Source organism: Anser cygnoides, chromosome 2 (assembly GCF_040182565.1).
Source record: "Anser cygnoides isolate HZ-2024a breed goose chromosome 2, Taihu_goose_T2T_genome, whole genome shotgun sequence".
Classification (NCBI taxonomy): domain Eukaryota; kingdom Metazoa; phylum Chordata; class Aves; order Anseriformes; family Anatidae; genus Anser; species Anser cygnoides.
This window is the reverse complement of record NC_089874.1, coordinates 123,652,297-123,680,167: the sequence shown is the minus strand read 5'-3', so window position 1 is coordinate 123,680,167 and position 27,871 is coordinate 123,652,297. Positions and strand designations below refer to the sequence as shown.

The 27,871-nt window shown below is 39.6% G+C and overlaps 1 protein-coding gene across 1 annotated transcript in view; it reads right to left on the bottom strand.

Moving 5' to 3' along the window:
* The window catches only part of FAM110B (family with sequence similarity 110 member B), a 108,472-nt gene that overhangs the window by 72,314 nt on the left and 8,287 nt on the right, over window positions 1–27,871 (bottom strand). The window contains exon 2 of the transcript XR_010829690.1: window positions 6,940–7,070. The gene's annotated coding sequence lies outside the window, so the exon portion shown is untranslated. The remainder of the gene's footprint in view (window positions 1–6,939; window positions 7,071–27,871) is intronic.

Genomic DNA, 27,871 nt, shown 5'->3' with positions numbered 1-27,871 from the left:
TTTTCTTCATAAATTTAATTAACTTGGCAGAAAACACAAATGGAAATCTTCTGCTAAAAACTCAGGCAAAATAAGACTGCCACGTATTCATTTTAGGATGGATCTTTTCTTTCCCTCTTATTTTAACTATTTTGATCGCAGCACTCCCGTTTTTTAACCAAACAGCTTTATTTCCATCACAATCGTTGTACAGGCCAATACCCTAAAATTTAACTATGTTAAATCAAATCCATGTTACTGCAATACACGTTGCACAAGCTGGTTTTATTTTGTTGATTGTAGTTCTTTATGGTCTAAACTGTGTATTTCCACTGCAGTTTACATTGCCATAGGAGTAAGTGCATAGCAAATGAAGTTGAGTTTACTCAGAATAATGAACAGTTTCTATAGTTTTTTTGTTTTGACTCCAAAGCTCTCAAACTAGTTTATGGTGGCGGTTGCAGCAGTGAATACAATGGCAAACTGGTGCAAGCAAGTCAAGAGGACATGCCCAAGGCCACGCCGCAAGTTAGCTGCTAATCAAAGAACAAAAAGTTTCTGCTCTTAATCTAGACCCAAGAAAGCTTCTTCCCGTGAGTCAAAATGTACTGATAACTATCTGGTCTTTGAAAAGTTTTAGATTCCTTAGAAGAAAGGAAAAGAGACCAAATGCTAATTACTTACTTACATGCATACAAACGTTGCTTAGGATTTATTTACAGACGTTACTCATTTTTAGGACAGCTGGAAAAGCATGCCTCTTCAAAACAAACTGATTTCAAGAACATGTGCTCTAATGCCCTAATTCTCTATAAATCTTCTATTATGCTGCAAGTTTTAAGAAAGCTAAGGCAGGTTTAGAGAACTCAAACAATAACTTCATTCTGAAATCAGAAATTCTCTTCATGCATCTAATTTTGAAAAACACCAGGGCTAGGGAGTTTGTCGGGTGTCAGAATAATTTTCCTTTCTAAACAAAATGAGGCTTGGAGAAAGCAGCTAAAATGGTTAAGGTTATGGAGATAACATGACAAGAGCCTAAAAATAGAATGAACAAGGTAAAAAACTATATTCAATTATTAAAGATACATACTTGTATGCATTTAGATTTGCATGGATATATTTTAGAACAAGCTACAACTTTGGCATGGAAATCTTTATCACAGAAGTTGGTAAGACCAATATTTTAGCAAGATTCCAAGAGCTAGATATTCATACAGCAATTATATTATTGAACACGAATTATTAAACTGATTGGTTTGAAGTTTAATCTCCAAACAAAAAAGATTAAGGTAAATATTGGGAGCAGATTATCCTCCTACACCTGCAGGAGATCTCTTACATTTGTTTTTGAAATACCTGATGCTAGCTCTTCCTGGAGGCAGGAACATGAAGTTTGGTTCAGTTTCAATCCAAACTGACAATTCAGAAATTCATATTATATGCACAGAAATTCTGCTTCTGAAACTGTAAACGAGCTGAGGAAAAGATCACAGGAATTTAGGATTCTAATCTTTACTGTATCTCTACTTTTATAAAACATGTTAAAGTGAAACATCCCACATTAAAGAAATGCAAGTTTACCATTGCCAAACAGACTAGGTGGACACGTATTTTCACCTTCTTTGACCCACAAAAAGCAAGAGCATTTTTCTTCCCCTGGAAGTCTGTAAATTGGCACAGAAGGGCAATAATCCACAACTGCATGAAACACTATTAATATTAATGTCTTCCAAGCCAACATTTCAGAAAAAAAAATCTGGGGAGAAATCCAAAAAGGCACATGGCCAATGGTATGGGGCCATAACAAGGAAAGGGAAGTTTCTATACTAGCTCCTAAAGTGGAAGCATACAATAGGATTAGCCTTATCTTATTTAAGTTTTTTAACAACAGGTCTGCATCCTCCAGGCAGTTTTCTGCTTGCAGGAGGACTCAGATTCTGAGTAGGAGTCACTCTTACAATGAAGCAGCAATACCTATGCTTGGCAGAGCTGGAAGCACGAGGACAACATCAACAGCAAGAACAGTGATTCACGTTTGACTTCAGAGAAAAAAAAAAAAACAAAATTTCAGGCTAGATAAAAATTCTTCTTTTTCCATACTCAAAGCAGCTTAAAGACTACAGTTTTTATAGGTCATGCCCTGTACTTTTTGATTTATATGTAGGATGGTAAGATTATAAAGTGGCTTCCACTATGGCATTTCAATTCAGATTATTCTCCACATAATAATTACTGCCTTTCTTCTCATCACTTACATACTGTTTTGCTAGTCTGAGAATGTTTTGTATTTATTCATTTCTGAAAAGGTTTTTTAATCCCTTCAAAGTACCAGAGTCCTAAGCGGAGCTAATCTCATGCTCCATGAACTTTAGTGCAAACGCTATAAGCATTTCTTTTTTTTTTTTTTCCTTAACAACTTCATTTTATATGGGAATACAGCGTTACTACTGTAACCAAGCAAAGCAAATATGCTGCAGTAAACGTAAACTTTATTCAAAGTGTAGCTTTAAAAGTGTTATGGCATATTTCAGCCTGGACTGCCAGTGTTAGTACAGGGGAAAAGGCAAAACGAGAACTAAATGACAGACCTTTCATGTCAACAAGAATTTTAGAACAGTTAAACCGGAAACCTATGGACTAAACATACTGCCAAAATGTGTCAACCTGCTTGTCGAAGCCAACTGCATTTCAGTTGCAAATGGATAGTTTAAGTAGAATTGGTTGAAACTACTGGGAAAAAAGAAAAGGAGGGTTTGGAAGGGTGGGGGGAATTATGCCTCTTTCTTCTTCTCAAGATTCAGGTGTTGCTCCTTGTAACGCTCTATTTTTAAAGAGTATTGGTGGGCAATACCCCTGGTAATTTGATATTTTGTAACACAAGACAAAATTTGCAGAAGAGCAGCCAGGGAGAAATTGATGACTGAACAAACACTGAAGATCCAGCTTTGTCACAGCTATTAAGTAAGGCTAATACTGAGGCATTTTGTCGGTCTTCAGGAAGCATTTCAGAAAATAATTTAGGCTGTTCAAAATTTCTTGGTAATATCTGATATCTAGAAGTCTCTTTATTATGTCTAAGCAAGCAGATACTGGATATAAGCTGTCCTTATGTTTATACAAAGCATAACAATCACACTGTCTCTGTATGCTCCTCCATACTACTTTCAAAAAAACTTTCATAGCAAAAGATACGTTCAATATGTCTTAAAAATTCAGTATTTATACCAGAACTGCTCTGTTTTTCAAAAAATCTACAAGAATGTTTAAAATTGTACTGAAATTCAGGCCTGTAGATCTGATGTTTTCACTGTTTCCTCTAGATAAGCATAATCCAATTTATAAATTTTAAGGATTTATGTACTTCTACTAAGTCTCGTGTGGTAGTCTTTTCAAAGAAAAAAACAACTGTCAGCAACAGTGCTGTCCATCTTAATTGTGTTCATTATCACACATTCTCCATCCTCTCAAGAAAAAAATAAATAAATTCCAAAAAACTCAACCCAAGACTCTTGTACAATTTCAAACCGCATCTTCCTCTTCACTACCACGCACCCTGAGCCAGCCCAGAAAGAAGGACCTCAAGCCTACCTGTCATCTTTGGCTGCTCTAGCGAAGGCCTACATAAATCACCTGGTTCAATTCCTCTACAGCATCTCCTCATGCTGTTTACTCACCATGAGATTGATAAGTATATGGGAGAGAAAAATGATTAGAGAATTGAAACCTGCGTTAAAGTTACTAGAGAAATGGAATTAGTAACAAGCAAACAAACAAAAAGTACTTCCGGAAAGTAATTATCTAGTCATGATTTTCCTTCTGGTAGTTATGACCACAGGGACCACCACCGGCAAGAGTCTTCCATAGGTAATACATACACCACTAGGGGAAAAAAGCACCGTCAGGGATCCTGTCCTAAAGGCTACTTTAGAAAAGAATTTCTGCCAGAAGTAAAATGCTTAAACAAGACAAACCCCACTGGGGAAGAAAATAAGGGAAACATCAACTGCCTCTTATAGGACAGAGTTTATTTAAAGTCCAAGCAGAGTCAGTGAGGGCAGAGGGGAACAGAAAAGGAAATAAAGGCATAGAAGTTGTTTACTATGAAAATCTGCACTGCTTGTTTCACTTCTTTGGGGGAAAAAAAAAATCTATTGTAAGAACATTTTTGGACTGAGCCAAAACAACAGTGTTGCATTTTGCCTCCTCTGGCAGGAAAAAAAAAAGCATTTAATGATCAGAGCTTCTTCTGTACTAAGTGGAAAATTATGCTACCCCTTAACACTTCATTTGAATGAAGGTCTGCTTTTTGGTTTTGCCTTTTTTGCGTGGAAAAAGGCCCCACAGACAGGCACACATTGGCACACATCGCATATACACAGAGCTGTACTTTAATTCAGGAAATGCAAAAAGTAACTGAACAATTTGAAAAAAAAATCATAAGCAGACTGAACTTGCTATTTTGAAATTCCAATCTAGCGTTAATGGCAGTAAATCAGAGAAAAAGCTATGAATAAAATCCAACACCATAATATCTCAGAGATACAGCGATGCCTGAATAAATCAAAATCATCAGTTTTGGTTTGCGGTACAGAAGTTTACATTCGAATGCAGCTGGATTGCAGTCAACTAGCCAGCTCCCATAACAGCACCTTCAAGCTGTATTGATTTCTACAGAAGGAAAGGCACCATAAATCTGCTGGAACAGCATTGCGTCATCCTCTTGGTTGGCTTTAAGAAGTAAATTAAATGTTTTCCATTAGTATGGTAAAGAAGCTATACAATTTTGTTTTTATTTCGGATACGGTCTCAAGTTACGGAACACTTGAGCTAGCTCTGCGGCAAGGACTACATGTTTCACGTTTGTAAAGCCAGCAATTCATGCTTATGTGAAACCAGATGTGTATACTGCACGGTTCCCAGGGCCGTGGATTATTTTAAAATATGTTGTTGTCGATTAAAAAGGAGAATCCGCTTCTCAGTAAATCATGGAGCACGCCGAAAGAAAAACAACATGTTCTTGCAGAGAAGAGAGGAGAGGGGGAGAACAAAGGGGTGGGAGCAGAGGAAAACTTAAAGGAAAAAAAAGCAGTGCTGCAATGTAACAAAGAATAACACAGTTCTGAGAAGCAATAATCATAATATTACTTGAGGTAACAAGAACTCCTTGATCAATTATTCATATAATTTACACCAACAGTTGCATCAATGAAAAAAAAAACAGGGGAAACAGAAAATCTTCCCAGCTAGAAAGTGCCCTTGATTTTCACCAGAACATTTGGCTATCTCCTGTCATGTGTTTCTGGTTAGCAACACACCCCTCCGACAAAGGGAAACAAGAGAGACAGAAAGACAGAACAAACTGATTCTCTGGAGGTAGTAACAGCCTTCAAGGCTGCGTTTCAGTCTGTAGGCTGTGCATCACCGAGAGCTTACGGCACTTTACACTTCTGTGCATGAATCATCACCACCAGCACCCCGCTTAAGTACATTCACGCACCCCATACCATTATGCAAATACCTTCCGTGAGTCCTTACGCTCTCAAATGTGTAAAACTGCACTTTTTACATAATATTCAGAAGAAACACTGATTTATTTATTTTTTATTTTTTTTAAGTTCATGGTTATCTCAGCTTCTATTGTTTCGTGTAGTCCTACGGTAAATGTAACAAAGGGAAACATCAAGGAGAGAATTTTTTTTCCCCTCCCATTTGAAATCACTGTATAGTTACTGTTTTTTCTGCTCTGTCAAGGTTTCAATACAACATCCTCAGTTGTTCAAGATGACCTTGCTGGTAGACTGAAGAAGCTCAGTGAAATTGAACTTAAAGCCGTGAGAGGCAGAGAGAAAGGGAATGGATTAAGAAAGGGCTCAGCTGGCCTCACGAAACTTGGTGGTCTTACTGCCAGGCATGTACAACACATCTCATGAGGGAAGGTTATGGGGTGAAATGCTGACTGTACTAATGGGAAAACTCACACTGAGTTTGGTTTTATTCCATTAATGTTAGGATGATGAACTTTGGTCTCGTTCAGAGCCCTAATTCAGAAAACGATCAATAAAGCATTAACAGGAAAAATCTGCAATTCTTCTCAAATGAATCAAGGAATATTCATTTATGGAACCTTCCAACTAAGAAGTTAACAGCATGCATAACCTATTTTAAAACTGCAGAAGTTAGAAGACCTTTAGAAGGACCTACGTTTAATTTTGACGAATTCTGTGGAAAATGTTCCTACTACCTTTTTTTTTTTTCTAACCAATCTTCTACATAAAGTTCAATTAATCTCATCAGTATAAAAAGCCTATGCATGTATCACCACCACATTCAAGATCCTGGCTATTTAATAAAACCATAATTTAGTAAAATGCCCTAAAGTGCCTGTATCTGTACTGCTGTCTGTAGGTTCAACCAAGTTCTTGGGGTCACATTTTGTCTTCACCCATAAGCATTTTGCCCTTTACAAGCGAGAGTGAGTTCTAGATGACCAAATGAAGAAATAATTATAGTGCTGGTAAACAGAAATTCATCACATGCAAACCTCATTCTTCTGCTGTTGCTGGAGACATCTGAAAGTGCTTCCATATTTTTGTGGCCGCTCAAAGTGAAGTTCGAAATGCAGCAATTAAAGAGGGATACATTTCTAAAAACTGAGCACACTGTAGAGCTCTGGAAGTCTGTTTCTTTGTCAACATCAAACCACAGATACATCTTTCTACTAATATTGTAAGGAATTATTTCTGTTTCTAACCTACAATGCACTATGTTGTTGTTTCTGTTCTACCCCCCCACCTTTTGCTATGACAACATACGTACCAAGCAGCAATCCACGTAAGAAGGAAAATGCTCAGAGATGCATTGGTGTGCTTATTTAGTAAGGAGGGGAGGGGGGGGAATATCCTTTTCTTGAAAATCACATCGACCACTTCAGATTGCTTGAAAAATGAATCTCTTTACCTTGATGTAAAATTCCTGAGCTCCTGCTAAATCTGCCTGGTCTGCTTGGAGGTCTTCACCTTTAGCAGAGGTCTCCCAGGGGAGGCAGGTCTCTTCACCCTGGAGCTCCCGGCGGCTCCTTGCAGCAGTGCCTGGCGACACAGCAACAGGGAAGGAAGGCTTTTAGCTTCATCATCATCATGTCATCAAAGCCAGTTTTAGGGCAGCCAACACGCCTCCCCTTAGGTTCAATCCACTGGCTTAAACAACAGAAGCATTAACTCTGGAAATTAGATGTACTTTGATTTTTATTTTCCCTTTTTTTGGGGGGGGCGGTTGGGGGTAGGGAGAAGGCTGCAAAGAGGTGGCTAGTGATACCAGATGGGCATCCAGCCAGCTGCAGATGTTCTCTCTCGTTTCTAAGTCCCAACAGCAGAATCTCCAAGCTCTGCAATTGTAACAGACAACCTACGGGCAGGTATAAATTCTCGGCTTCTCATGCCATGATTTTCCCACACTGGAACTGCTCAGAGACATGCTTCAGGAATGGTTCAGAGCAATGAGCACAAGCGGTGAGACATCTTCTCAGGGGATTTGCTGAGTGCTGTGCAGCTGCAGGCAAGAAATCCAGCCTGCCCACCACCTTACCTCCTTGCCCATGACTTCCACCCAGCTGAGGGAACAGCGCTTGTTAAATACATACTCCAACACACTTTATTTCACTCAGAAAAAAAAAATAAAAATCGAAGTCCTCCATCTCCATCATCACACGGGAAGAATAACAGACTACCTTCCTCAAATGAACATCTATTAAAAGCTGTTTCTTATATGCAAAACAGCCATACAAAATTTACAAGGTACAGGATATGACCTAAATCTCTGTTTAGGTTTATGTTCTTTTTCCTCAACATGCCACTTGAGGTAAGACCAGCTCTAACTGTAACACACTTAAAAAAAGAAGCACTGAAGCACCTGAGTTTTCTGGAGTTTGGCTTTATTTCACAGTTATGTGCTCAAGCACCTTTACTGGCAAAGCAGATGGCACAGCAGCTTCTTTTAATCAAGTATCTCAGAGCTTCTCCAAATGACGTTAATTTTCCAAACAGTGGTATTCACAGCAACAGGCCTGCAATCAGGCTGCAGTTACGATGAAGCAAAGAATTCCTTTCCTAAAAATGTCAGAAATATTTGTAGAAACTATTTAAGCACAAATCCAAAGAAACAGTCGTCTCACACAGTCAACACACAAAAGAAGCAGCAATATTTGCCAGTCAACTACTTCATGTTTCCCAACCGCCAGTATTTAGGAAATCTGCTTGAGTTTGGGTCTTGATATTCATACACCTAAGAAGAGGGGTTCATTTGCTTGCAAGCATCTCTGTGTTGGGCAGGTGGATGGGACCTAGCACAACTTGCCTTGAAGATTTGCTGCTATCGAAACAGCAGTACAACAGAACTGAGCAAAAACAAAGGGAATTCAGGGACAGATGGGTACCTTCTGGAAGTGCTTATAAATTAGAAGAAATAAGACAAACATGAAGGCATGAGCATCATTATGACTACTCAATTATTGTGGGGATACTGTAGTATTGTTATTCCGGTATTTGGTAAAAGAAGAAAAAAATAAATGTACTTTAAGATCTTAAAAGAGATGGTGTGAGAGGGGGAAAAAAAAGCTTCCCAACCTTGTCTTGTCTAGTCCAACAAATCCCAAATAAATATTATTAAAAACACATTCCTATTTTATTATTACAAATTATTCTGATAGTCCAAGCTACCATATTTCAAGCAATAGCTCTGAACTGACATTGTACAGTCCCAAAACTGAAGCAACTTCGCAGGGAAAAGAACAGAGCAGCTCATAGTCTAAGATCCACCTAAGTTCATATTTGACTTATGGTGAAGAAAGAGGGGAAGAAAAAAAGGGAGCACAGCCTTACTTTCACAGGTAGTGAATCTGTTCCAGCTATATTTCTTTACCAACAGCTCCAGCGAGTTCAAGTACACTTGCTTTTACCTCCAAGTCAAGTGACAGCTATTACACCTACCAAGTGGTCTTGGCAGGACAGAAGACACCTCCAAAATCCCTAGGAGGCACTGCTTAAAAGAAAACCATGACAAAATTTTACAGAAAAATTTTGTCTTGTTGTGTAGGGAATAGCTTCACAGATTAATTCCCCCATTTCTGCCCTGCTGAAGTCAGAGCTCTTTGCTTTCTGCTCCTCTGGCAAGTGATGGTCTCTGTGTTAGAGTCTGCAACGAATATGGATTGCAGCTCCCAGTTTACATCTGTTGCTGGTAACGTTACAGTCTCCTGCAGGAAATACACATCCTGGACTTTAAAATATATTAATTTTTAAAAAATAAGGTATGGTATGAGTGCATGCATGTGCACGCACATGCACAGATAAATTCACGAAGTATCTCCAGAGTTACCAGTCAACAGCTTCTGAGATACTCAGAACTGCACTAAGGAATATTTTTATGAAATTTGTTTTGTATTTATAGACTGCATCTCAAGTTTCAGCCTTCAGCCAACAAGCTGGAGCCTTTCATGACACATGCTGTTTCCTGCTTCACTGTCCAATATCAACAAGTTTTTGGACTTCCTTTCTAAAAAAGAATTTTCAACCTCATTTGCTATGTTCCTCTCTTCTTTCATTCTCTTGCTAAGTATGAAATCAAAGTTTTAGTACTTACAAAAATACACGTCTCAAGAAGAGAAGCCAAACCTAATTCAGAAGGATCCGTGAATGCATGAATGGACTTCTTATTCGAACAATCCCAAAGGCACCTACTTAAACCTTCAAACCTCACTCGAGTCTACCCTGAGGTTTCCATAATCCAAACTAAAGGCTTTAAAAATGTAGGATTTCTTAACAAAAGAATAAGTTGATATGGGAACTCAGCAGCAGGCGATTAAACATTTGATAACTTGATGCTTTGATGAGGCGTTACCTTAATCGCTGTCACTGGGGAGAAAGCGAAGTCAGGAAACTGAAACTAGGCAGCTGGAAGTATCTAGCTACTCAGATGAATCAGATACGCTCTCTATGCCAAAAGAGATATCAATGCTTTCTGCACCCAAACAGCACACAGATCCTTAGGAGAATAACGTTATTTAACAATGCAGATTAAGTAAAGGAGACCTCAGCCATACCTATAACTAGAAACAAGGAAACATTTGCCAGCGGGTTTTATGCCAGAAAGATTCAGTCTGTTTAACATATATTCTAAATTTTCACAGGCAGGAGTGCTGAGTCACTACTCTTTACATCTCTAAAGGTTTTGGATAAAAAGCTCAGATCAAACAAATTAGAAGGTGTAGTCAATTTACTGAACATTATTTCAGAAACATTAATTAGCAGAGTTTAGTTAGGAAGGGGCCACATCCACTAATTTTGGCAGTTTCTACTCCTGGAGACAGACATGTTTTCATAAAAAAACAACATCACAAAACTGTAATCTGCTCACCTATATACAGCATTAAACCACCACAAAGATGGAGAAATCAAACTGAAGAAATCCAGAGAAATGAGAAGTCAGGCTTCCCGTAAGTGATGCTAACTTGTTTGTTCTTCCCACGGTAATATGGTATTGCTTTAGACTACCTATGCTGGCAAATACATGCAGAAACATCTTGGACGTAGGAGGTTTCACTTCTGAGCTGGGAAACGTGACTTTCATATTTTCTGACTTTATACACAGCTGGAAAAATTCACCTCACTGAAGACAAGGATGGCAAGTTTCATCCCAAAGTAAGACACCCACAATCTAAAAGCCTTACTCTCCTTTCCACAGGAAGTCGGGCAAAAAAACCTGCTAATTTTCTGGAGCAAGAGTTGCATCAACTGGAAGATAGAAACTTCTTCACAGGTCTAACAGTTTCACGACCACTATGCTTGCAGCTGCAAGCATCTCACTAGAAGGCTCTAGATCAGCGCAGCCACTATATACTGCCAGGGAAAGTTAAGAGTGCACTCACAGGAACAGGAGGTCCATTAATCTCCCAGATGTTAATTACACTGTCAGGAAGCTTCAGCGAGAAGCAGATTACCAAGTCCAGCACGCTAATTTTTCATTTGCTGGTGTGTATGTATGCACGTTTGAAAAATAGATATAAGCAAAGGAGAGACAAAAAGCAGAGTTTAGTTTAACTTACGTTCGTTTCCTACCCATGTTCTCAGCTACTCTTTTCTAGTCTTAAAACAGGGTTTCATTTAGGATTTGCAGTTACGGATTAAGCATCCTATGTGTGTGGAAATGCATGCATTGGGTATAGACAAGCTGTCATTTTACAATCAGCATGTCCTGTTGCACCATTTATCAGTAAAACAAAACAGAACTGAGTCCTTAATGGAGTCATATAGTTGCTAACAAAACTCAGAGCTTCTGACCTTCCAGCCTTCCTCCCCGGACTTCTTTTAAAGTTAACTTCTTATGAAATTAAAGGATAAAATACACATTTATTCTAAGAACTTTTTAATGAGAAGTCTAGCATTTTCCTGGAATGAATCATGAACAGTCATGAAAATTTAATAGACAAAAAAAAGCACCCAGAAAAACAGGTTTTGTGGCCAGTGTGTTACCTGGTGCTGTAGGGTGTTTTTTCGTTCTAGAATTAAAAAAAAATAAAATGAATGAGAATAAGGATAGACTTTATATAATAGAAGAAATCAGGGTTCTTAAGCATCCGTGGGCAGCCAAGTAAAACACACCTCCAAATGAGTAAGAAGAGATATAGTGTCTCTTGAGGAAGAAAAAGCCTCGGATGGCAATGGAAGAACACGGCAGAGCACGATACTTGCAGGGAGGTTACAACACCGGAGCAAAGCATCCATGCAGGGCTGGATGGAACTGGAGGATTTCCATCCTGTGACTCAAACTGATCAAATTAACAACAAAAAAAAAATACGGGCAGATTTGGGTCTGGTAAAACAAGCAGCTGGGGCAGGCAACTATCAAAGAGGATGGACACAACTGTCATGGTGAACCATTCCTCCAAGAAATGTCACTGATAAGCAGCAGCTGATTGAAAATACTCCGCCCAGGCTGAACACACAAACAATTCCAGAGGCATGAACTAAAAAACACAACTGTGAATATATGAACTGAGTTTATATGCCGATGTACAGTCTCCTACTGTTTTCAGTCTCTGAATATTCACCTCTAGTCAAGAGTCTCAAGAAGAAAGCCTGAATACTTACGAATGCTCTTGGGTTTGGTGACAATGGGCAAGCTAAGAGTTCAAAGGAAGGAGGTGAAATGGTTAAAAAAACATTAGGTATAAGATGAAAAGCAAGTATAATGATTCAAGTGACAACAGAAGAACAGAAGACAGACTTAAGGAGTAGACCAGTATGCCAAATTATCTAAGTAAACATTACTACAAAATTAATTCAGAACAATCAACTTTCTTACTTTTTTCCTTGTAAAAGGAAACAGAAAGATACCACACTGCCTTATTACTATAAATGTCACTGAGAACCATAAAATACAAAACTGAAGTTGAAATTAAGGCAAAAGAAGAGATCCTTCCTAAGAGTTTCTGTTGACTTCTACAGTAATTAAAAAAAAAAAAAAAAACACTCCTAAATTGCACTCCTACAAAGGATAATACAGCTGCAATATTAAAGTAATTAGAGTTACTCTTTCAAAGATACTAATATGTATGCCAATGAGATTCATGACTTAAGGGGTCTTTAAAATGGTTTGAGACTTGGACACAGTCCTGGCAATTTCCGTCTATAAAAAACAGCATACCCTCTTGAGTCTTTATCGATCATTCTGGGACCATACACTATCTTAAGGAGTTACTGCCAAAACATAAAGGTTTCTGAATGATAGCCTGGGTATAAAACCTGAAATAAACCAAATTCTGAACTATCTTCAATTTTATGCATATAGGAGAATGGGAGGGGTGATCTATATTTCACTGATTGTGCTGGATGCCCAGCAGCGCATGGCATATATTACTTTAGGAAACACTTTTTATTTTTTTTCAAGTTTGCAATTTAGCTTTATTCATTTTTCATAGTCCCTATGAAAGCAAAACCACTTTTTAGCTCATAAGATGCAAGCTAAGTAATTTGTTTGACTTTAGGACAGACATTACAGGCAACCATATGCCATCACCATCTTTGCCTGTTATTTGAGTGAAATTTTAAGACAAGACAGTCATGAAAAAATACATGAGAGTAATTATATGCAGCTGAAGAGGGAATCAGATACACTACCCTGTTTGTATTCTCACAAAAAAAAAAAAAAAGCTTTTCAAAAATTAGTAGCACTTACTGGGTAAAGCTAGAACTCTACTAAGCATAAGAAAAAGCATGAAACTAAAAGCATGAACTAAGAAGGAGAAAATTTTTAGACCTGATAATTGTGACATCTCTTTCTATTTTTCAACAGTGACACCATTATCATTTTAAGACAGACGTTCTGGAAGACATGGACGCTTTCAGAAGTCTTTACAACATCAAAGTTAGGCAAATGTCACTTAGTGCCTTCAACAGATTTGGACTTACTATAATTCTTGTTGAAAATCCAGCTATGTTTGGGGAAGTAGAGTTTTTATGCAAACTTAGAACAAATTGGTTGTGGCCTCTCATATTCCCCATCTTGCTATATCCACCTAAAACAAGCCGTGCAGGTGACATTGAAGCCCCAAGCCTTGTATCCTGCTACTGAACCAACCAAGATGCGTTAGTTCTCTTTTCTGTATCATCAAGGGAAAACGACCCACATTCAAAACAGTAACAGTGACACCCAACACCATTAAATGATCAGATCAATACAGCTCTCAGATTTTCAGGTCAGAGTTAGATGCTGATGTAAAACTTGCCCTAACAATTTTGCCAGGGAACGATGCCAGGAAGCTGCCAGGATGGCTCTCCAGCATACCTGAATGACCAGAAGCACCACGGCACTTCTGTCAAAACTATGGGAAGGCTGTAAGTATCCAAGTGTAGGAAAGTCACCAAACAGTGAGCAATGCACACATTTTGCAGGAGTTTCACAGCCTTGCTTGCTCACTCCCCAGCACAAAAATTGGATTCACTCTAGTTCTCAAGTTTGTATTGTAAGTACAAATAATTAATGAAACATTTACAAACACAGAGGTCAAAAAAAAAAAAAAAAACAATTATGCACTTCAGAAGAAAAATGAAACAACTGGCAAGGGGAATCACCTGAGGGAAGCAGTCATCAATTCATCTGTTCATTAAGCACAAATGAAATATAGACGAATGTTATAGCCTGGAAAGGCAAATTTTCTTCTGGCCTGACAGCTTCTCCAGCCCACACATCTAACACGCATGTTTCCAGTTAAGAAATTTTCATCAGTAAGTTATTAAAACTCAAAAACGGCAAGAATTTAGTTTGATTTATATGCCCTTGAGGACAGCCACTTGCTTACCCTGCATTACACCGAAACCGTGCATCTCCTTTGCAGTACACCACAACCAGTACAACCTGAATAAGCTGGTTCCTGGTTATTCAACTGTAATTGTTTCTCTTTGGATGTTTTACAGCTGGAGGAGAAAAGGATACAGATGGGTGAACTCGGTTTTGGACTTCACGTCAGTCAACAGATAAAATGTTAGTACTAGACGACATGAAACAGATATACTGACCATGACAAGAAAATACTAACACTATAGCTAGGCTTCAAAAAAGGCACAGTCCATCTTGCTAGAAATAAGAACATATGCAACATTTCAACTTTGGGTCAGGCCACAGGTTTAAACGTGCAAATGCTGGACTACAAAGGCAGTGTAATGCCTCCCTTCACGACCTGTTTCAATAGTTCACCACCATCACTGACAGGAACAATAAAACGGTATCACAACTCGAAGGAAAAAAGGGTACCGGATATAGGATACCAATGATCCTATTTTAATTGAGTAGCAGAACGAGTCGCGACCCCCAGCAACCCACAGACACGGGATGCCTTACCAAAAGCCTTTCTTCCTGCATCTCAGGAGTGCAGCCCACCCTTAGGCGGTGGGCTCCATCCTTGGGACAATCCAGTAGATGTTCACGTAGGCAGGAATTATGTAGAAGTTGCCAGCTCTGCAGACTCAAACTTCATTAGAGGCATTTAATGATAATCTTTTCATGCTGCATGCCACAGTTTTGAAAAGCAGAGAAGGAACCAACTTCTAACGTGGATTGAATTCTAGCTTAGAAACAGACCATTGGAAGCACTGCTGTTTACACAAGTAAAAATATTTAAGATACCATGATTGTTTTCCTTTGTTTAGAACTAGCCATCAAAATCCAGTCATTGGTTAAAAGATTTAGATTAAAATACAAGTTACTGCTACCCAAAATTTCAGTGCAGTGCTACAGCACTTCCATATCGAAGAGCAAACAGATCCAGGCAACTGCTGCGCTCTAAGTAACGGGAAGCTGGCAAATGCAGGCAAGGGGCAAGCAGCCAAACCTGCAAACGCTCAGAGAGGTATAAATCAGCGTTCGGAATCAGGTTCCTTTCTGAGGACTTCAGCCCTTACTGCTTCTTTTTTAAACGTTTATCAACCTTCTATCAGGTCGCTATTGAAAGGCATGGAAGAGGCAACAGCTGCACAATACCTCTCTCATCATCAGCTTGACTTTGCTTTGGGCCACTTCTTTTGTCGAGTGTCAAATCAGGAGTGAAGCTTAAGAGACTTGTATTCTCACACAGTTTGTTAGCTCATTAGCTTAAGCTTCAGACAATACAATATTTTTATTTGGACAAAGCATACAATATTTTTAAAAGCTTTTAAAATAGAACAAAGTTCATAAGGTAGACAGCCTTCATCACTAATAAGTAGAAACATCGTAGATGCAGTAGTTCACAAGACCTCTACTCAGATATTTCACAGCAGAAGACAGAGAGAAAAAAGAAAGACATAAGGGAAAATGCTGTGCAATGGCCCATAAGACAAGGTCTCTCTTCTACCCCGAAGCCAGAGGGCAACTGAGAGCTCATCGTGCTCTGTCACTCATTGTGCAATTACCTAGCAATTCCTTTTTAAATAGTAAAGATGGATCAAGAAGGCCCACTCCACTGACAGCTGTACTGGTTTATCTTATGACAGATGATCTCGTTGCTGAGAAAATCATGCTGATGATTTGAGATATAAACATCTTCAAAAATACACACATTTTCATACATCAAAATATGTATTTTTCACTGGAGGCAATCTCCTACAGTTACATCTCCTAACAACAGGAGCAGTTGGAGAATGATGATTTTAAGCTGACAATACATATTTTGATGATTCCACCAGACTAAAAAAAAAATGTCAGTATGGCCTCATCCCTGTAAAACTCGGTAACATTTATTATACCAGATACGTTGATGTTCCTGCAGAAAATTCTGTATAAAATGAACTATAAAGACAGGCACCCAAACAAGTATTAAACCCTAAACACTGAATTTGAACATTCTGAATTACAAGCTCAAATATAAGAAGCTTCTAAGAAGGAGTTTGCATACAGTACAAAATTGTCAAAAGCACTAAAGACAAAAGGAATAATCTTTTTTAAAAATTACATCATCTAAGGTGAGTTCTACCTTGATCTTTACGGCAGTGTTATCATTTCTACTGCTACATTTTCACACTGTACAAATGATGCATTTCAATTTCAAGTTACGTTTGCGTGCTAGGAAAAAAAGGGATAAATTAGGAGGATATAGTCCCGCTTAGATCCTACTGAAGGGTTTCACATGATGTAATTCAAGACAGATCTTCCCATGAAATAGGGAATGATCATTTTATTAAATTTCTTTAAAGAAAAAATAGTAAACCAAAAGTCACCATTTGGTCACTAACTATAGACGTCACAGTAAAATATAAGGCATATGAACAGAATTTGATATATACTTAAAATACATTTGACATTTTTCCCTCCCATGCTCCCAGTTTTAATAATCTCAAAGTTTGCTCATTCTACATGCAAATGTAACTATGCAAATTAACTTTTTAACCCTGGAAGTTTCAAGTGATATTCAACATAAGAGGGACTGTTGGGAACAAGCTTTCTTTGTATTGACGCTACTTTAGCACTTACACTGCACAGCAATTTATTCGGGATGTTATAATTTAATCCTGTGTGGGTGTCAACTGACTCGCTTCAAAGTTTGCCTCACATCTACAGCAGTTATTCAAGAAGATGCAATTATATTAGTCATACGGGCTGACTATTACGTGTAAGGCTTCTGCACTTCTCATTTTGGGAAAGTTTGGACCTGCAACTCCACACGTTTGAAGATCTGAAAATCTCTCAGCACAAAACCAAGTTTTTGGGGCAGATACGTATTGTTGACAACTGCTGCAGCAGCAGATGGGCAGGCATCCTGCCCTCCTCCCACATCCACACTATCTTGGGCAAGAAAAGGAGAAAAGGACAGTGCAAAAGAGGAGTCTTGAACGCAAACTTTTTAACTTGGTGACCTTTCCTCTCTCAGAATTGTCCTCCTTTATACCATGCTGCATACAGAAATACAGACTAGCTCTCCAAACCTTGAAGTCTGACTCCAGAAACAACTTCAAGAGGCCAACACAGATGGCATCTAAGTTAATTCTTTTGTCAAGTACAGCAGCCACATCTTATAAACAGTGTATTTTAGAGAAGCCTCTTATCTTGATTTACAGAACTTGCAAATTGGCAGAAAATTCATTACATCCCCTTTGTAAGCTGTCCCATGATTAATTATCCTAATTTAACTACCTTTCCTTTTGGTTTTAAGGCGAACCAGAAGCTTTAAGGAAAATTAAGGGCTTCAGAACAACTGTTTTCCCTGAGGTTTTTCTACACCCCTAATACAGGGGATTGCTTGGAGGCAGGACACCACAGTGAGGGGCTTCTGGAGGAGCCCCAAGGCTGACACTCTCATGACAGCCCAGGAAGGCGACACTGGGCACTGACACCACAAAGCACATGGAGCAGGCCTACGGGACAAGCTCCAGCTGAAATAATAGGTCACCGACTGGCAAGCCAGAGGGGTTGGAAAGCCAGACATGGCCACGGAGGAGACTGAATGTTTTACAACTCCCCAGTTCAATTCACTGGGAGATACTAAGTTGGCAAGCTTTCTCATTTACTTATTTTGCTGACGTGAATGTTTTCCACCAAAAAAAAAAAAGAATATATATATATATTCAGGCCCATGGCCAGAGTTTATTTTAGCAACATAATGAGACCTGTTTTGGGGGGGAATTTGCTTAATTTGATTACCTGCACATCTTGGCCAGCATGGCCACGGACAACAAAAGGCGATTTTACATTTGCTTCCAGACTGAAGTTTTCTTTAAAAAGTAATAATTATAACAAAGGGCAGGTCCCACAGCTTGCTGAGGTAAGACCACACAGCTGCCGCCATGTCAGGTGGGCAGAGGGGGAGCCGCAGCTGGCTGCCTGTGGGGCACCGGTCTTCTCCGGCGGCCAGGAGAGGTGGCCACGGGGCAGGGCCTACAGGAGCAGAGGATGGTTCCTCACGTGGTGGTGGTGGGGAAACGCCAAGGGTCCCCAGCTCCCTGTTGCACACCAAAATGGAAGGCTTTCCTGCGTTTCTCAGCCCAACGTCAGCTCTAGAGCAGAAGGGAAAAACATGCCCCCGTGAGCTTTCAGGGTTGCTTATCAGAAAATGTATGAAAGGAAGATGAATGTTTTAAAACTGATGGAAATGAAAAGCTCCCATTGATGTTTTGGGGCAGCACTTCCTCCCCCACCACTGCTTCTCGAATCGGGAAGCTTCCTAGCCATGGAGGAAGATTTTTGTTGAATAAAGCCTTGACTTATTAATAAGAATGAAATCTCTTGACCTAGATTTTCTACTAGCTTAAAAAAAAGTCTGTATACACAAACACACAACTGTCCTCCTCTACAAACACTAACATTATACCCATATTATACCAAAAGCACTTCAAAACAGATACTTCACAATGAAAACATAAAAGGCTTTTCTCACCCCTCCCTTACCCAGCTTTGCGTAGAAGCATGAATACAGAAGATATTCGATTAAAATAGAAACTTGAACCCCAGGTTGAATGTATTTACTTTTCAAAAGCATTTTACAATTTGATTTTCTTCTTTCCTGCTGTGATAATTGATGAAAACTACACAGGGATTAAAATGAGCACAGGTGCGTGTCTCCATGGTTCAAAGAGATTTGATCCGAAATGAAAATAATAATAAAAAAAAAAGCTCCAGTACTTTTAATAACGGATTTAGCATAGCCTAACCAAATAAGCCTAGATTAAAAGTAAGATTTTACAGTCCAGACTTTATATTACCAAAATTTAAAACTCATTTAATAGTGTATCAGAAACTTTTGTGAGCCATACCTGATTTAAGCAGGTATTAACAGCCCTCAATAACATAAGTGTCAGACTGGATCCATAGGAAGAAAAAAACAAACACTAAAAGCAATAAAGAGCACTAAAATACAAACACGCAGGTACAACAACAGACACTTGGCACTAAATCAACATTATTTTTAAATTTGAGAACGAGGTAAAAGGAAAGCCCATGAGCTGAGAATATTTTACTGCCAATATACAAATCTGCACAAAACCCATGCTTATTTTTCTTTGCCAAATTTATACTGCTACAGCTGGATCACAACTTCCTTGTACCCGTGAGGTCAGGAACCGTTTGAAAAGAAATACACGATACAGCTAATCTTTGTGCCAGCTAATCATACCTAATGCAAAAAACGTGAATTTCCCCATTTCTCTGACCCAGCCTCCTCCTGCAAAGCTAACTAGCATGTCGCTAATCCCAAATTTGTTGCACTACTTTGTTAAACAGATTTAAAAGACAAATACACACCAATCACACAGGATAAAGAACGTATTCTGTGCTCAAGGCTTATTGCTGAGCTTCTATGAGAATTGAAGAAAAACGGTATTCACTTGTGTAGAAAACAAATTAATTTGTCTCAAAGGCATGCCAAGGCATCTCCATTTCCATAGGTATTTTTATACAGCAGCTATTTTCTTGCATAAACTACCTCAAACACTGTTCCTTCAATAACATATATTCAATCTTCTTTTTGAAGCAGAATCCAGTATATTTTTAGGCCTTTGAATAGCAACAGTAGGAGATTACACATAGATGGATCAGAGATGGAAGATATCCCTTCCCTCCCCCAAGCAAGGGGCATCTCACAGCTCCCTCAATGTGGGACACAGAGCTAATTAGCACTACTTCCAAACAACCTTAATTTTCACTCAAGCATCTCTTTAAATAGTGAGAATGAGGAAACGTGGGCCATCCCTCTGCAGAAGCGCACCAATGAAATTTGCAAGATCTGAAATTTTCCAATTTTTCCATTTAAGTATGTTCAACTCCTTATGTTTTTATGTATGAGCTACAACGAATTTATATTTCTAGTGCTCATACCGTGTATATATATTATAGGTATCATATTGTTCATAAAGGAACCATATTTACTGGACAATTAAAAAATAACAGAAAGTAGACTAATAAAAGCATTCATTAAAAAAAATTAAGAGATTTCACATCCTAAAAAATTTAGTTAGGAATAACCTCGATCTGAAATTGCTATCATTTAGTTTTAATTAACAGATAACCACTTCTTTCTACTGCATGAATTTGCATAGCACATGCCTAACAATTACTCAGTGAAGAGTGGGAGGGAAGGCACAGATCTTAATATAGTTTATCAATACAATAAATATCAAAACACCATTTAAAAATTAACACAATTCCATTCAAAATGTAATAGTTTTTTTTGTTTGTTTGTTTTTAATTTAGAGAGGATGGCACAAATAAAACCATGTTCTTTAACACACAAGCAACTGAACAGGAATAAGACTCTGAACCGAATCTGCACAGGAAGCCCGGGATTAGGGCTGAAACTCTACTCTAATCCTTCTGTCCACAGAGGGAGTGATCAGCAGCCAGCACGCCGTCCGGGCTCTGCACCTGCAATACACAGGCAGGATTGAAAATGCTTACAGAAAGATCAAGCTTTGTCTGACAAAAGTTTCCTTTTGGCTTAGGAAGTGGAGTATCTGCCTTCCTCAAAAATAAACAGTAACCACATGCTGCAGCTCGTCAGTGATTTTGCCAAGATACCTGCACATATGCTGAACACATCACTCCTGGGAACAGGCTTGATGGTGAGAGAAAGGTGCAAGAGAACAGAAAAACTGTTGTTGTGCTCCTGCTAAACAACTCAAGTTGATCATGTCACTCCATCATTAACTTTTCTGCAAAGTCCTAAGGTAATTGAAGTCTAAGCACTTGGTAAAAGCCTCCACAAACCAGGCAGGAGAGATCCTTTCAAAACAATGGAATTCCCATAATAATAAATTTATGATAAAATACAGTAGCATTTATATGACATTGCAAGATGCCTAGAAAGGGGGGAGGGGGTGTATGTTTAAATACCATCTCCTTTTGCCTCATACAACCTTTTCTGATACTTTTACACTATGATGTGAAGGTGCTACAGCAGGAAACACCCAGCCAGGCTTAGGACATCAGGAATTACTGATGTCCCCGAATGGGGGCTCTTCTGTCGCACCTGGAAAGTGGAATGAACATCAGCTGTTCAGCTGATAGGTACTGGTCCATGGATCACTTGTTTCATGGAAATACGGGGTCACTTAAAAAGTACATGGGGAGGGGGGATCTAAATCCTGTGATTATAGCTTTAATACAGAATAGAATAAAAAAGAAGAGAGCCAAAGAGAACACTACACTTTCCAGCACAGCAGCTTTGAGAAGCCTCCATTTTCTACTGAGACAAACTACTGCTCTCAACCCTATGCCATCTTGTCATGAAAGTTTAAATAACAAAACAGCAAGAGGTCTCCTGCTTACTTTTGGTGTTGCTTCTGTTAGTGTGGAACAGGACTTCACTTTGCAAGACTACTCCATAAACTGGGTTCAACTCCTCGTCCATCCGCAGCCAACACTGACAATAAAACCACAGGTTAGCACCTGGAAGTAAAAAAATCTGCCAGCTGTTTTCTCACCCTTCTCCCTCAAATGCACATCACAAGCTGATTGCCACTGGGACTATTTTAATACCACTGCATGTTTTACCAGTACGTGTGTTTCTTGCCTGAAGAGTCAGCTGCAGTTCACCAGCAGGTACCACAGAGCGAGGGAGTACTTTCTGATCTGTCCCTGTACACCATATGCACGTTTGTTACACAGCTACATCAGGATCTGTAAACTGCCTTCAGGTTACTATGCATATAAAGAATTTGACAGTGTTTGTTATTATTTTAAAGCAGTCAGATACCATCTGACAGATTTGAGCAATGAACGAATGGTCACAGGCAAATTAACAAGCCCCTAAAACTGGCAATCACCACATGGATGCTGAAAGATACTCGGAGAAATAAAATAGCACTTCAGCTTCCAAACTAGAGACTTTTACATAATTAAGATATTTTTACATAATTAAGGCATGCAAATAAGAGGAAAAAGAAAAACAAAACCTCTTTAAGGAATATCTAAGAGTCCTTAACAGTGCAGGTCCAGCCTACATCTGCAACCATTTTTCTACTTACAAAGCCACACCCTTGATTTTCAGCTCGGTAGGAAGAAAGGCTCAGAGAGATATTTGTACCTGCTAATTCTTCAATATTATACTGTGTTGTTGCCAACAATCAGGTATTAATACTAACGCTTACTTGAAAGTTCATAATTACATAACTTATCCTTTGTAAATAGTTTACTGTATTAAATGCTAAACACTTTTATCCTGTGTAAAAATCAAGCCAAAAACGCAGCAGAGCATCTTCAATGCAGCTCTCAGTTTTTCCTTTGAAAAGCAAGCAAACTCATTATGTTCTGTAAAGAGAACAAAGTCTCTAAAGGAAGACTAAATTCTTTCTTTCTCAAAAGCAAGCTATGAACTGATTGCATAAAAAAAGATTTTATTCCTGGCTCAAATACGAACTTTTGGGAGTTACTGCTTTTGAGCAAGGACTCACCCACTTAAAGGCTGAAGCATTTATTTTGAAAAAACGGTGTGAAATTTTTTTTTTGGGGGGGGGGGGACCACACTATTTTGCACTTCCCCGCTTTTGGTAATTCTCCAGATACGACAAAAAAAAAATCTCAAAATAACCTCTTCCCTATGTAATTGTTTTCTCATAGATGCTGCCAAGTTATCTTACACCACCAGTGAGAGTTTCTAGAGGATGTAACTACTTCCAGACAAAGCAACTCTGAGCACAGACATTAAGTGAAAGCTGAAAGCATTTGAGGTGTTTTAGAAGACACCTGGGGGGGGGGGCTGTGGAATTCATCTCACTAGACGCCCACCACGCGCTGCTCAATGCCATCTGAAGCCATCAGGGGAGCAATGCCATAGCAGAGGGCTCACGTGCCACCTCCTGGATACCCTGGGCAGATGAGTTTGAGCCCAGCCCCGCCGTGCAGGACTAGATTCCTACCTCAGCTAGCAGTCCTCAGGGGAGCAACACTTCTCCTTTGGATGCAGACCACGTACTGTAACTGTTTTCCCAGATTCAGCCCAAACCAGCTGCAGAAAGGGAAAGCTCATCTAGAAATTAGATCAGGTCCCCACAGAAACATTCAGGGCTTCTGAACAAAGAATATTATTTGCGTGTGTACACACATGTGGACACCATTGTGCTACGGCAAAAATACCAAGGGATGGGGAGGAGGATTCAGCCTGCTGTCTCCGCGATGACTCAAGACTACCTGGAGACATCCACGTAATGTTTCTTGGATGCCGAGGTACGCCGCTGGTCCCACGGCCAGCGGTGCAAGTCATCAACCAGAGCTCCCTGGTCAACTCCCTTTCCCTGCCTCATGTGCACACACACTCCTGGGAATGTTGTTCTGGATATTCTCCCTGTATTTTATGTGAAGGGATTGCTACTTTCTCTCATCTATGATGCAAGAGCTTGACTGTGACCTGGAAGTGCTCTGCAAGATGCACTTACAGCAGCAACGGAAAAACAGCCCTGAGATGCTGAATATTTTGACAACTGCATTCATTTCAGAAATGTCAGTCTCCAACTAAAATTACTGCACTGGGCAACAGCTCATCTTTTTTCCTTTTTATTTAAGTACCTGCAGCCTGCAAAGTACATTAAGACATTTTTACTATATAGGTCAAGTCCTGACCTGTACATCTACATACATTAGCATAAAGGTAAGAGTACTACAGACATCAAAAATGAAGCGTTAATGACTAGTTTAAATACTCATCCTGCAGATTGCTAGAAGAAAAAAATAAATAAGACAACAGAAAAGTAATGACTGAAACAGAAAGACAGTGCTTAATTTGAATCTTCTCCCAAGAAGATTTTTCCTTGTGACTAGTTAGTAGTATTTTACAAGCAGACAAAGTAATAAACCAGGCATCTCCATTTTGCATCACTCTGCATTTCATATGTATTTAGGCTGAGGACTAACTACATAATTCACGATAATTCAGATCAGTTTTGCAACATGCTTTTAATTATCTGAAAAAAGCTGTACACGGGTTTCCATACAGAACACATCCCTTTTTCATGAAGAACACATCCTTTTTCTTCCCATGTCAGAAAAGAATTGGTTAAAACAAAAATTATCATGTAATTGAGAACAATTAAACATGTACATTCTGTAATTTCTCAACAGAGGAAAAAAGTTCTCCTTCACTTCAAGCTGCCAAAGGCTGTGTAGCTGTGATCAAAGACATGATAATATCGAAAAGAAAAAGACGACAGACGCTGGACAGCAACCCAATGGCACACTCCCTACTTTCTCAGGAGCCTTCAGACATACAAAGCCCAGCAGCCAGAATGAACCCAGCCATTCTCCAACACTGTAATTGCCATCCCCTGTGTCCTCACCATCCCATCCCTGGAGAACACTCACTGGAAGTCCCAGTGAAGTTGGTAGGGTGGCGACCATAGAGTCTCCTATGTTCTCGTTTATACTTTATTAATTGTCATGCCAAAGTAGCTGATCATGGATAGTAATTGTAAGAGCTGTTTGACTTGATAAACGAGATAAGCAGTGCTAAAGTGAGGTATATTTCACTGTCAGAGACCACAATCTTTGCAAGTATGAAAAATTGAGTTCTGACACGGACTATTAAAAAATCCCAGCCTAGCAAGAACCAAGCAACTCAACACAACTGTGTAAAAGAATTTCAAATAAAGCAAAAAGACATTGCATACATGTGACTGCTCTATCAAAGAACAAGAGAATATTTTCTACACTCCAATGTATCAGTTATTATAATAATGCTTAAAATTGATTTTAGAAGTGTTCTATATATTGCCTAACAAGAGACGGTACTAAGCAAACAGTGCTAAACCCACTGTTTTAACTCCAGAAACGTCACATAAAAAAAAAAAAGACTATTAACAACAAAGGGCAGAACTATTTTATTACTTCTTCCAGTTCAGGATATTATAGTACCAAGTTACACTTCAATGTAGGACGGCTTCACTGAGATGGTAGCACTGTTCAGGCTGTTTCATTGCTGAAAACAGCAGGCTTTATCTTCAAATATTAGGCAGCTTTCACAATTCTCACCAAGCCGAACGAAGCATTCCGTGAAAGCAAGTCACACTGATTAAGGAACAGGTTTTGTTTCTCATTAGAAATTCCACTTTAAATTAGTGGAAGTTTGAGGCATGGGAAAGAGGTAGCAGAAAGACGGGAACCTCACAGCAGCTTGCTTTGCATTTGGACAGCGTCTGTATCACAACAGCCGTAACACCAGCGCTCCTCCAGATAAGGACGGCAAGCTTATTCTGCAATTACTGCGTTTGCTAAATACCTCTGAAATTAATATAATGGTGTATTTATAAACCTCAGGTGTGTGAAGGGCAATAGTAAACACCAGACAACTGATACAAAACAGAGTTCATGTCAACAAGCAAACCGTCTCCTTGCCTTCCTGTCCCACTCGGACGGTGGCTCCTTCGCACTCGGACCGCAGCAATGGGTGCTGCGATTCCACTGCAGGATTACCAGCTGCAAATGCCCCTGGGCACTTTGGATATCAGTCTTGGACCCTTCAGTCTCCAACACCTACGTGAAGGAAAAGGTTTAGGAAAACGTTCCTGCCCCGCAACAAAATGGAAACACGGGGCACCAGGAGAGGGAGTGTGGATCTGTGGGGTGGACAGGTCTTCCACTCATCAGCTCCACCGATTCCCTCTGACCAAAACACATAATGCTATCGTGATATTCAGCTGTAAAGTAAGCCTACTGCAGTTAGCAGCATTTGGTTAGCATGGACCACAACGACACACGATGCACGGAAGTGCACGCAGGAGGTGGAGCACGAGGATCTGATTTCAAGAAGGGGCTGTGTGCCCTATAAAACATCTTCTCACTAACAGCGATGCAGAAGTAATATGGAAAACAAATTAGTCTATTCCACCAATCTGAACAGCATCATTTGATGCCTTCACAGCAGTTCTCAGATAATGAAAGCTTAGAGGGAGAAATTTTATCTCTTATTAAACTCAGTGTCGCTGGGGGACAGGGCCTCTCCTCGTGCATTTTGCCTCTTGAATTTTGGGCCATGTAATGAAAACATTACTGCTGCTTAGCCAGCAAAGCCCGAGTTGATTCAGCTTCCATGCCCCCAAAGCCTCTAATTCTCTGGGCTAGTCTTCACGAATAGCACTTAAAAATGAGTGAAATATAAGATGAATGTCCATATAGCCACCTCCACGAACACCACAGGCAGTACGGATGCTACTTCAGAAGGCACTGTGGCCTCACGGTTCCCCCGTTGAGCACCAGAAAGATAAGCAGGTGTACCTACGGGGTCAGTACATTAAAACAAGCCTGGTAAGCAACGTGTGTCCCTACCTTTCTGCTATGGACAAGCCTATTGCAATGACACAGCTGTTTCAGGAGTGTGCAGTATCAAAGTTACAGGCGTACACGGTCTGCGAATACGGTTAATCCTAGTGCACGCTGTAAGCATCCACGTAATTTGGGGCCGGAGCATAGACAGAGGCATCGCAGGGTGCAGACTGAGGAAATTTCAAGCAAAGCCCAAGAACTGCCTGAGGTGTGAGGAGATGCTAGGTAAGGTACACCCTGTTCTCCATATAATACCGACAAAAGGTGTCCTCTAGGTCAGCCCTATACCATGGTTCGAGCACAATGTCTGACTTCCTACTCTACAGTACATAAGCCATTACCTCCAGGCCTTAAGTGAGACCTCCTTATTTTTTCCGTTCACATTTAGCATCTACTTGGACAATTTTCCTTCATCCCCAATCTCTCCAGCCCCCATAACAATACAGGTGATTGAGAATAGTAGGCCACTGACGCAATTTTGCATTTTTATTACATTTAGGGGAAAATACACTGCAATAATCTTGTTCTTTCTGAGCATTCCTGCTCTTTAGTGTATGTTCTGAATAAAGCCTATTCAGGCAAGTTAGCAGGGCAATATTTCTTATAGTTCTTGGTGCCCATGGTTCATTCTCTTACCTGCTAATGGTTCCTGTCAGTTGCCAGGTTCTTAGATCAGTAAAGGGTAATTTGCACATCTGGCTACTGTAACAGCTGTCTTTGTGAAAATTAGGATGGATGGCTTCACAACCCCAGCCACAGCACCAGAACGGCCCAAAGATGTTGAACCGTGAGGTTTTTAGGAGGAAGCGGGTTCAAAAAAAAAAAAAATCAGAAAGGCCAGAAGAGAGCATTTGATTTTCCATCTTGCAGAGTTTTGAAATACCACTTTTAAAGTCCCCTCCCCACCAGTGAGGGGCCAAAGAAGCTCCAAGAAAGGTACACAGCAAATTTTCGCCCCGAGTGCTCCTAATTTTACACTTGCTGAGTGAAATCCATATGTCTATTTGTGTGCATTTCTGCAATTGCACTTTTTCATTCACTAAGATGAGAAATCACTTATTTTATGCAATCTGCTACTATTCAGATAGCAAAACATTGTGATGTCTGGTAGCAGGCTTGCTGT